The sequence below is a fragment of the Ambystoma mexicanum genome, chromosome 5p, assembly GCF_040938575.1.
Source record: "Ambystoma mexicanum isolate Mex_15411 chromosome 5p, UKY_AmexF1_1, whole genome shotgun sequence".
Classification (NCBI taxonomy): Eukaryota; Metazoa; Chordata; class Amphibia; order Caudata; family Ambystomatidae; genus Ambystoma; species Ambystoma mexicanum.
The window spans coordinates 488,172,142-488,184,901 of NC_090930.1; positions in this window are offsets into that span (position 1 = coordinate 488,172,142).

Consider the following 12,760-nt stretch of genomic DNA (forward strand, 5'->3'; position numbering starts at 1 on the left):
TTCATTAGACACCTTTCAGTCCAATCCTACTTTGATCAAGAAAAAAATCCAATGGATTGATCGAAAGCAAGAGTCTAAAGCGAGGTATAAACTATCAATCAACAGTTTAGTTGAAATTCGGGCCTTGAACCAACTCCCTACTTACATACAGAAATGTCCTTGTCCAGAGTTTAGAGACCTTTTCTTGCAATTGAGGTTAAATCTTCTACCACCAGGGAGGTGTTAGTGCATCAAAAAGAATTGAGCGGGCTCTCAAGGTCTGCAATGATCTCACCTGTCAAGAATCAGTATGCCATTTCCTACTTGACTGTGTGGCTCTGTTAGAAATAACTATCGGGAGATGCTGCCACCAGACGCTTTGTCTCTCAACGTGGACGAACGATGGACTTCTTTGATAATCGGGGAACACAAGTCTCTGATTTTTAGAGTATTGCAATTTTGGATGGAAATCTTCACTTCAAAAACCATTTTAAACATGTGAAATGGAAATGTGTTATGCTGTAAGAGTAATGTAATAGAGTGAAAGGTTTGTAATAAACCAAGACACTAAATAAAAAAATAAAAAAATAGAGTGAGAAAGTGACTGCTGGTAGAAGAGATTCTGCATTGCATAGGGTTGAAGGAAGAAGGGTTCTATACATCTAAAAAGGGTGTAATCCATGTTGGTTGTGCTTTCATATTGCTAGCATTGACATGTGCAAAGGGAGATTATAGGTAAAGAGCTCTGCGTGTGTGAAATTATTTTTACCTGTACAAAAATGTGCATGCTATTCAAATCTAACTTCATCATAATCTTGTAATGTTCCAAGGTACTGCATCATATTTGAAATTCAGGTATTTTGTGTGTAATAAAATTGTTTAAATGTTCATTTTACCTGCATTCTATTTACTGGAAACTGATAAGCGAAAATGCCCATGTGGTGGAATCTCAGCTCTTTTGTTATTGTTTCTCCCCAAAGGGGGAATTATTTGTATTGAATCTTTGTTTTGGTGCCACAGAGAAAGTGGGGTGTATTGTAAATATTAAATTGTCCATAATTAATAAAAATATATTCTTTCTATACACCAGCCTCGTTCTTGGCTTAACATTGTTAAAGTGGAAGAGGGTCACTGGTTCTAGAGGATCCATAGACAGGGCTAGATAGAATATCAACATCTATATGTGTGGTGCTGTTGAGGCGTGGGGGGATACCTCCTATATTACTAGTGATCCCATAAATATATATCACAATGGCAGAATGGCAGTCACCAATATTGTGATGATTTTCATCATATCCTGCATGCCAGAGCCTAACCTCCATCTCAAAGGTGGTCTAAATGCCCACCTAGGGCTGCATCAGTTTTTGCGGCACAAATAGTGTTGTCCCGGAATTAACACTCTGGAGAAAGTTGGGTCACTGCACTTCAGCATATTAGAAACTACCATTCCTTAGCACCTGATGGTCTTCCTATTGGACAGCAATATTTTCATGGGTTCTCTTTCTGGATGAATCAACCACCCTTGCGTGTATGATACACAGAATATTACAAAAATGTTGCCCCGAAGATTGCGACATGTTAATTACCGTGCCTCTGCGTGGTAATAACATGCCGACCCCCACTACACTGACTAATGGGAGTGAGGGTTACGGGGTTGTCCCTGACTCACCTTTGTCGGTGTAGTGGGGGTTCGGGGTTGCGGGGGTGTCACCTGCTTCCAATTAGATTGTAGCGGGGGACATTACAAAAAATAAGAAAAAAGGACCCGACGACACCAGTTCAGACCCACGTTAGTGGGCGAGACCTGATGCCGCAGGGTCGGAGGAGAGACGGACAGGTAAGTGGGTAAATGGGTGAGGTGGTTATGGGAATGCAGGGCACAGTGATTTTTGTGATCACTGTAGCGTGCCATAATGGGAGTTGGCAATTTAAAAGTCGACATTATGGGCAGTGCTGTGACCACATAGATTCTGATAAACCTTACATGTTGTCAATATCTTCCCTACATAGTTTTGTCACTAAACCAACAAGTGTTTGCCCTTGCAATATAGTGTATTTTATACTAATCAATAGAAACACATTAATATTGCTCGCACTTTCTTGTTTAGCATGTATGTATATTTATTATTTCATAGTGATAATATAAGAGCATTTAAAATAGAATAGTCAAGCAATATGCACTTCCTAATAATATCAATAAAGTAATGGATTAGATGCCAAGCATCCCACTTCTCTAAAATGTTAAACTACCAATCACAGATCTGTATATAGCCATTGTGGTCCAGTAAAACTTAAAATCATACTCCCAATTTTGATGTTGTGGACTGGCAAGTCCAGGAACATGTGGTGTTATATAGACCAACAGCTGCATAACCCATTAGGTGGAAAAGGTTAAAAACACTGTGAAACAGTTCATGGCTTCTATGGGTAGTTAACTGTTAGGCGGAAACCTGTGCAGTTCCCTCTGGGACCACTGCAAAAGATTTAGGACTACAGGTGTTTGGCAGTAAACCCACTTGGTAGCAGTCTGTACCACACAGATTCACTTGGTAGCTATGGCTGAGCAGTCAGACTTCCCTCAAGAAGAGTTAAGCAGTATGTGGAGTATACAATATAGGGCAATTCTTCACAGTAAGACAAGCAAACACGCAACGAGGCTCAGTGTAAAGATATTAAGGTATTTATTTATAACGGAACATCTATGGAAAACACTAAGGCACTATCACGGCAAACACTTCAATCACAATTACTCTACGAAGAAGAACCGATCAATCCCCCTAACAATATTTCGACAAGTCTAGGTTCTACCAGCATCACTTATTTACAGACAGAGGTGTATGCCTCAACCTAGATGGCACTCTAATATTAGTTAGGACGGGAGAGAAAAATAAGCAGGTTACGAAATCAACACAGTTCAATACTTCACGGGAAAAATGCAAGGCAAGAAGGCAAGAACCACAATAGATCATAAAGTTCAGAGGCCAGGCCCACTCGGAGAGAGGCAAGGCGATATGTTCCAAAAAGTCTCTTAGTGGAAATGCGTTCGAGTCTTTGGAGCAAATTGTTATCGGCAGATTGAACCAGTTCAGAACAATAGGTGAGAAAGCTTGTAGGCGACCCAACGGAAAGGAGAGGATTAAGACACCTCACTCGAACCGATCAAAAGGGAAGCCAGGCGGACACAGTACCTTGTTTGTGGAGAGACAGCTCCGGCGGGGGCAGTTGTTCCTGGTGGTGGATGCACGTCGGGTCTTTGCCAAGAGTAGAGATGATCTCGTCGTCGAAGAAAAGTGAAGTCCGGTGCACCACCAGGGAAGAGACCAGCCGCGGAGTGCTCCGTCACAAGGCACCACCTTTTGGTCGCGGTACAGGGGTAGTGGCTATCCGGTTGCCGAGGTGCTCTGCACGGGCAATTCGACCACTGCGTCCTGAGGCGAAGAAAAAGCAAAGGGGACTGGTTGTTCCCACCAGTCAGGGGAAGAGACTCTCTGGCAGGGAGATCTCCTCTGTCGTCGGGAAGTGGTGAGTCGGTTCCGCAGGGCTCCCCCGGGAGTGTCGTCGTGCAGGTCGGCTCAGCGTTACCCTCGTCGGATTCTTAGGTCCTGTGGCGACTTCTGAAGATCCAGTCCCAAAAGCCCTGCTTTTATGCAGAAAACCCCCATTCATTCAGCCTAGCTGCCAATCAACACACGCTAAGTGGTGAGCGGGGAGGCTCACCACCTGGGCCAATCACACCAGAGTGCGACCGGAGTTGGCAAGGCAACTCGGTCCAGGGTGCCTAAACCCCCTCCCGCACCCCTGTGGTAACCCAGACAGAATGGCACCACTTTGGAGGGTCTCTGTACAGAGGCCCGCCAAAAGTGGAACAAAGGGCACAACCTTTGGTTTAGGAGTCACAGAGACGAACACAGACGCCATTTTAAAAACCGAGTTCTGGCAGAAAATACCATCCGATAAACTTATTTAAGATAAGTAGACCGGTGGTATGTTAGAGATCAACGAGGAAAAGTATCAATCTCCAACAATGGGAAGAATCCCATAGGGTTATGTTCGGGGTCGAACATAACAAGTAGTTTCCACTGCCACCAGCCAAAACTCGACGAGGGGGGACGGGACAGTGCCCCCTCGAATAACAGATCCAGGAGTAATCGAATTACCCCTACTAGTACGTCCACAATACGATGGTTGGTACTAGTTCTGTTAGTAAATTTAGGTCTAGTAAAGCCAAATGGTGACTTTACATGCCCGGGGAGACAGTAGTCAGTCCCCGGGTATGGAGTCTATGATGGAGGTCCGCTAGGACGCCCCAGTGTTACGGCACGTAGGGTGTGGTGTGTCACACATAGAAAAACATATGAGACCCTATGGAGTAAAAGACCCCATAGCCCATAGAACACATTGACATTCAAAGGAATTACACACATTCATGTCCAAGAGTGGGAGGAAAAGAGTCTCACTCTTGGCAGGATGGAAAAAAACAAACTCCAGAAATCCAGCAAAGCTGCTGGGGGACTCACTAGGTTAGGAAATTCAGCCTAAACAGAGAATTCTCCCTAACACTAACCAAGAGCAATGGGTACTGGTCCCCACTGTTACTTTCTGCTGTGTCAGATGAGGTGACTCAGCTCTGGAACTGGACCACTGCTCCTGTTTGGAGGTGCCTATCCACCACAGTAGTCACAGCAAGCCCTCCCTCCGTTCCATCCAGCAATACTGCCGGGCACCAGGCTCACGTGTCCTCTCACTGTTCTACTTTTCACCTTTACATTTTCATCCATCAGGGCGTCCTCACCCTTGGCATCCTGTCTTTAAATGTGGGCATTTTTCATACCCTGTTTACACCTGTTCGCTTTGGCAGAGCTCACCAACCTTTTTTCTCATTGCATTCTCTATTTTTCTCTCAGGGAGTTCACCACCTCGCCCATGTCAGGATAAAGCTCTGTCCTGCTACTACTTCTATTTCCCCCTCATCCTGCTCTCTGTGACCTTTTCTATTCATGTGCGCTATTCTTCCAGAGCCCCATATTTCCATCCTTTTCATTCACGTAATCAGTCTAATCCTACCTACCTTGTACTTTCCTCCTCTCCTCTATCTTCTACATTTGTTGGACTTTGGAATACTCACTTCATCTGTAATACATGTCACTCTGTTCTTGATCTCATTTTTCAATTTAACTTTAATTTTCTTTCAATCACTGAAATCTGACTATCCCACTCTTATACCACCACACTTGCTTGCCTTTCCTCTGCTACCTCCTTTACCATACCATTTGTCTCACCGGTAAAGGCAGTGACACAGGTGTTCTCTATCATTCTTCTTGGACCCTTGCTTAACCTATTCCTTCTCTTCCTCACTTTTCATCCTTTGTATGCGACTTCTCTACTTTTCCCCAACTTCTCCCTCTCTCTTTTCTTACACTGTACCACCCAACCATGGCCCTCTTAACTCATTTATTGAAGATCTTGACACACTTCTTTCATCTATATTTCCACTACCCTCCCCTTTTTTTCTTCTGAAGGATATCAATGTACACTCCACTTACTCGTCCTCTTCTTTCCTACCTTAACTTAAATCTTACCACTTTCTCTCTCTAAATGCCCCTCTATCTCATATCTCAAGGTTATCTTTCTATCTGATTTTCTCATCTTTCCCCCTACTATTTCTGTTAGATGGCATTATATTTATTCTTCTGATAATGTTCTACTTACTTTCTCACCTTCTATACCTCCCTATACCCATCCCTCCCCTGCACCTGCCTCTGTTTCCCGATGTGACCGCCATTCATTTGACTTTTCCTCATTTCTTTCTTCACTTTGCTCTTCTTTGCAAACTATTCATTAATGCTCTGCTCTCTCTGCTGACCAAGCTGCACATAATCTTTAATTCTGATATTCTGTCAACATGACATATATCATCCCTCCTTACCTTTTATACCATCTCGTAAATCGATTGAAGCTGAAAGAAAATTGAAAATATCCTTGTATGCTATTGACCAAGCAACGTTTACTACATTAGACTCTTCCTATGACTCTCTTCTCTCTACTAAGAAACAATGTTTCTTTAAACTTATGCTATCTTTTCTCCTCACCCTCGACATTACTTTCAACTCTTAAATTATATCATTTCTCCTCACCCTGCAGATCCCTCTCTTTCATCTCCCCTTTCTGCTTCTGATTTTGCTGACTACTGCACCACTAATGTTTCCTCTCTTCACTCTTCCTTGTCCTCTGCTACTTCTAATCCTGTTCTCACCCCAGTTTCCCCCACTAGCCCTTCCCTTTTCTCACCTTTATCTCACTGTGATACATCCTCTTTACTCACACTCACTCACTCCACTGCATCACCTCTTGATACTCTACCATCATTGTGTATACCCTTTGTCTATCCATCTCTCATGACATACTTGACTTCCCTGTTTAATCTTTCTCCCTTGTCTTCTACCTTCCCCACGTCATTTCATCATGCTACTTTGATTCCTATTCTTAAAAAGCCTTTCCTGGACCCCTATATTCCATCATATTTTCAACCCATTTCCCTTCTTAAGTTTCTTCCTAAGCTACATTAGATTTGATTTCTGCCAGTGTATTTTTACTCATTCTCCTATTAAATACACCAGTTCTCTGGTCAGATCATTTTTAATTACTTTCTTATTTAAGGACTTTGGACTTCCTGCTAAGTCCCTACCAATGAAAGTCTGGCTCAGTTCCTGGCGTAATGCTGATATCCAAGGCCTCACTTCATCAGTAACCATTAAGTGCACTGTCCTGCTCACTTCCCTTTCACCGCTGTCTGTTGCCCTATGCGAGGCTGCAGATAAAATAGCCCCAATGAGATTCATCCAACCATGCAGATTGCCTTCAGAGCCTTGGTTCTCCAACCAACTTAAAGCTGTCAAGCTGAAAGTCAGACAGGCTGAATGGAAGTGGTGTAAATCATATGACGCCTCTCTTAAAGAAGCCTACAACGCATATTTTGTCACCTACCATGCCGACATTAAAGTAGCGAAAACTCAGTATCTTTCCCAGAAAATCGGAGATGCCCCAAAGCCCTCTTCTCTGTTGTTGAATCACTTTCCTCATCTGACATACTTACTGAAAAGGTTATACCCACGCAAGAACTATATGATAGCGTAGCCCAATTTTTTATAGCTAAAATTGCTGATATTAGGCAAAATATTGGGATCTCGGCTGCCACCTCATCGGATGAAATTGATGACCCTGTACCCCCAAAACCCTCAGTGGGCTCTAAAGAGTGGTCTTCTTCCCCATGTTCTCAGATGAAACAGTCCTAACGGCGATCCACAACATCAAATCATGTTCCCCTTCGGACGCCATCCCGATGGATATCAAGAAAAAAATTGCCCCTGATCTCCTGTCATTGCTCACTATTGCACTGAATAATTCATGTCAATCAGGGATAGTCCCACTTGAACTAAAAGCGGCCAGGGTTGTCACTCTTTTAAAGAAGCCATCCCTTGACCCAACTGTTTTGGCTAATTTTCCTCCGATTTCCCTTCTCCCTTTTCTGACAAAACCTCTTGAAGCTTTGGTATCACTCCTTCTATCATCATTTCTGGAATCCTCACACCTCCTTGACCCTGCACAGTCCGGCTTTAGACCAGGCAGAGGCAAGGAGAGTGTACTGGTCTCCTTCCAGGACGACATGGCGGTTGGTAGACTCAGGTGGGGTTGGTGCTTTGATTCTGTTAGATCTGTCAGCAGCATTCGACACAGTCGACCACCCCATTCTATTGTCTTGGATGGCCCAGATAGGCATATCTGGCCAGGTACTAGCTTGGTTCACGTCGTTCCTGGTGTATCGGACCCAGACTTTCTCCATGCCACCTTTTTTATCTGCTCCTTGCCATTTTAGCTCTGGTGTCCCACAGGCTTCATTTCTGTTTCTGATTCTATTCAACAACTATATTAGGGTACTTGTGTGTCTCATCCGTTCCTACGGCGTCAGGTGTTACTCCTACATTGTTGACGCTCAGATCCTGATCCGGTTAGATCTCGATCAGGCTGCAATGTCATTGTGCCTTCGGAATGCCTGACTGCTGTGTGAACATGGATGAATCTCAACTAGCTCAAATGGAACGGAGACAAGACAGAGGTGATGGTGGTGGGGTGTCGCCCGGATCCCTAACTCTGGGTCTCCTCTTTCTGGCCTACCTCTCTCGGTGTCCTTCCTTCCGCTGTGGGCAAGGTGAAAAATCTGGATGTGTTTCTCTCGGCTTCCTTGTCTACGGACAACCAATTGACTGCTGTTTGCCAAGTGGGACACTTTCAGCTGAAAGTATTAAAGAGGGTTCTCCCTTTGATTCCTGCTCCTCTTCGCCCATCAGTGGTAGCAATCCTGATACTATCACGGCTAGACTACTGCAACTCACTGTATCCGGCCCAGCCAAAGGGTCTCATTCAGCGACTACAACGTCTCCAGAATATGGCGGCCCGGTTGGCAACCGCCGCCCTTTATGGAGCACGTATCTCCCCGGTGCTACGTTCATTGCCCTGGCTCCTCGTTGACCAGTGCATTAATTTCAAGACACTATGCATAGTCCATTGCGCTATACATGATCAGGACGCTGAGTTCCTTCAAACAACATTTTCACACTATTGTCCTATTCGTCAGCTGCGTTCAGCCTCCGCTAACTTTCTTATCATACCCCCTTACCATTGTACGAGGATCGGAGGCAGGGCTTTCTCTATAGCTGGAGAAAGACTGTGGAACGAACTACCTCCCTCATAAAGAAACTATCGAGTCATCTGGCTTTTAGGAAAGCAATCAAGACACTTCTGTTTTAGCAAATCCTGTGTCAACTCCGTTAGTAGCTTCTGCTATGTATGTGTGCCCATCCCTCCAGCGCCAAGATGCCTCTGGCAATCGTGCACTTATGAAATGTCAGTAACATAACATAACATAACATACTAGAAAGAGCAGTTTATAACCAAGTCTCTGCCTTCCTTACTCAGCATTCAGTCCTTCCTTTTTTCCAACTTAGTTTTCGCCTTTTTTATTCTACCGAAACTGCCCAACTGCATGCTTCAAACTCTTGGTCCTTTACTCCTTTCACTCTATACTCTGCCCCTGTCATCCATAATGAATTCCATTAATCTCTCACATTATTGTTATGCAGATGACACTGAGATCTTTCTATCCTTCTCCTCCTTTCCTGATTCTCTCCATTCCTTTGTCTCTTCCTGTTTTTCGGCTATAAAATCAAGCATGCCCTAACTTTTTCTCCTCCTTAATCCCTCTAAAGCAGAAATACTTTCCTTTCCTTCCACATCTTCCTCTCTTTGTTCACCAACTGGTCTAGTTTTTCCCCCCTACATTTCTTCCTTTTTCCACCTCTGCCCGTAATCTTGTGATTATCTTTGACTTGTCGCTATCCTTTTATTTATTTATCTCTAAAACTGATTGCACCTGTCACTTTCACTTATTTAACCTTTATCGTACTTGTCAATTTCTTTATTTTCATGTAACTAAGCTCCTTATATCGATCTCACTTTTCCTCGACTCAACTACTGTTCCTCTCTTCTTGTTGGTCTCCCACTTTCCCATCTTGCTCTTCTGAGATCTATCTTCAACTCAGCTATCCGCCTTCTCTTTCACTTATCCCCTCGCACTCCTTTATTACCGTCTCTCCCCTCAATCTCTCACCTGATATTTGATGTTCATTGGTCTTGGTCTTTCACTTCCTTTGTATGGTCTTCAAAGCCATCCAGGACATTGCCCCTTCTTACCTATTATCTCTCCTCTAGCTTTACTCTCCATCTTGGACCATCTGCTGTCAGTCTCAATTTCTTCTAACTGTTCCTAGGCCTCCCTCTGCTGCCTCCCAGTTCCGTTCATTCTCGTTTCTTGCGCCAAAGCATTGGAATGTGCTGCCTCTGTTTACAGAGCTTCTATGCTTCACATTTTCCGAACTCGACTTAAAGCCGATTTCCTTTCTACTCAATAATTTCTCTGTGTTTTAATTATCCACCATAATCTCTATGAATCGTACCGTTAGGTTGTCACTAATGCATGGTGCTTTGGCAAAAACACGTAATAAATATCAGTAAATGCAAACTGAAAAGCGATCTAAAGCCATGAATCAGAAAGATTACAGGTAAACAATTTCAAATCCTTTGGCAAAGCATTCCTCCCGCCCATCCTCTGTGCTTTCATGGTGACCCTTATCCTTGTCAAAGAAGTATGAAGGGGCAACAAAGATTATATATGGACGCTGTGCCAAAACTCATACCACCCTAAACTTAGTGTTTCACCACCACAGAGAAAGATGAAAGGGTAACCTAACTAAAATACATCACAGTGTCTTTTGATGGCGTAACCATGGAAATGAAAAAATATATGTTGATAAAATTGGTAAAAATTGCTTATTTCAGCCCCCAAACCCCTCGCCAATATTGAGAAAACACTAGAATTTATAAAAAGTGACAAGGTGCCCATTTTTAGGCCCATGTGGAGTTTACTGAGATTCAGTGTGAAGAAATTTAAAAGATGTTTGCTGCTTGTTTCTAAAGCAGTTCAGCTTTGTAAATGTGTTGTGCCTCCAAATTATTGAAACCAGCATAAAGAATTGAGCATTTGGATGAATTGCCAATGCAGCAGTTTTACACCCAAAGACTAGAATTACCTTCTTGCCACACTCATTAAATCTGCTTGTTAGTCAGGCAGGACAACATCTTTCAATTAATTTGTAGCCTTAGGTGAAATCTGAGGAACTCCTACACGCTGTTAAAAAGCTTTTTGAAAGGCTTAGTCCAACTCCCGTTCCCCAGTAGCCGTTGAAATTCTAACAGCTAAAGATGCCAGTGCTTTATCTTGCTCTATCCTGTTTAAAACATTGCGTATGTTTGTGAACTCTTATGATCTTTGCTGCTTATATTTGAAAAAAAGTGCTACATGAAATGCAATAACAATATTGATAAAGCGACCACACACTTATTAAAGCAAATTAAGGAGATTCAATCTCTTATCTTGTGCATGCTGCTTAGAAATAAATAAATACATTTTCTAAAGACATCACACTTTTTGGTTCTAGTGAACAAATTAACCCTGTCACTACCAGTAGCAAAACAGGGGAGCCAAAAGACACCTCTAAGGTCATGCCGTCTGATTTAAGTGCTTAGGTCACAGAGACATGCGCCAACAATCGCCCCCACTTAAACATTGATACTGGTGAAGGGCGAAGACAAGCAGCCCCCACCTAGAGCTTTCAGGGAGACAATGGCTCATGTATGAACTTAAGGTTGTGGCCCTGAATGGCTTTATGATCCTGCATTTATTTCTAAAACAGACTCACCTCAAAATGCTAGTGGAAAAGGATTATGAAATGCCACCCATAACAAAAATAGGCACACAAAAGAAGAACGCACTGAGGAGATAACATGCAGGAGTCAGAAAGCTACCATTCCCAGGATGCCTATCCACAAGATGGTGGACTGCCTATTGAAGCCCTTGTTTTGTAGTGCCATGGGCTAACATGGCCTCATCAGGCCGCAGTGGTTACACCTCGAGAGTGGGTGGGACTAACAACCCTCAGCCAATCATATTCCCAGCATACAAATAGTACAAAGGTGTCCCCAATACTGTAATTAGAGCTGTAATAGAATAGAAAGGAGGAAAGGAAAGGGTAAGAAAGGTGTAGTAGTAGGGTAATATCAAGAGTATACATGAAGGAAGAAAGGAAAGGGCAAGGAAGACATTGGAGGAAGGAAAGGTCAAGAGTGCTGAGCAAGAAGGAGAGTAGATTGAAAGAAAGGAGGGGGATGATGGCGAGAATGTTCAGAATTAAGATGTGGGGCATTGAAGGAGATGGATCTGCAGGGCAAATTGCCATCATGAGCCACGTCAAGAAGGTCAACCAGCAGGAGGGGGTATGTGAGAGAAAAAACAAGCCAGGGGAGCAGAAGCAGGGGAGTGTCCAGACCTAAGGTGGTTACGATCTCTGTGGACCTGGGCCCAAAGACTGACAGGGTCCGAACTTGAGTAGAAGGGTAAGCTTATGCTTGTTTGAGTCGTTATGAGGGACAGCCATGAAGACAACCATGCCACCAGAAGGAATCAGAAACACCTTGCAGATGAGGGGGTTCAGATGCTGTATTTGGTGTAGGAAGCAGGAGAGGGGGGAAAAGAGCAGGTGGAGGGTGGTTGCAGAGAGAATTAGGGTTCCTACGAACCTGGGCTTGTATCAGCAGATATAGCCCGGCTTTCGAGCAACCTGATTGGCTCCCGCACTCACAGAGGTTGCTAATGGGCATTACTCAGTTCATTTGGGGTCGTAAAGTAGAGGTCTCTTGAACTAGCAAGCCAACAAAAGATACGAAAAAAAGAATTTATAACCCTGAGAAACCTGATCCAGGGGTGCTTGCTGAAGTGGGCTAAGGTCAGAACCAGGCAAGCTTACGCAGGCCAATCAATCTGAGTCAGAATGCCCCAGGCATGCAGTGGTCTCATGGTTGCCCGGAGCCAATAGGAGCTCTGACTTTGTAATATTAAAATGAGCTGGGGGGGGGGTGCTGCAATGACAGCAGCCTGAAAATCCAACAAGGACATAAGAGGAAGAATTAGTCTGTCATCAGTAAGCTAAGCAAGTACTGCCCAGGAGGGCAATACGTATATCTCCCACAAAAGATTCCAAGATTCATTTTACATTACAGCACTTTTTGTTATGTATAATGTATTTGCATTGGTCTCACTCACAGGACCAATTCGTTTTATGTGCAAAGGGAAAGAGTCAGAGAGGGAAATGGAAACCTACACTATTCAAGT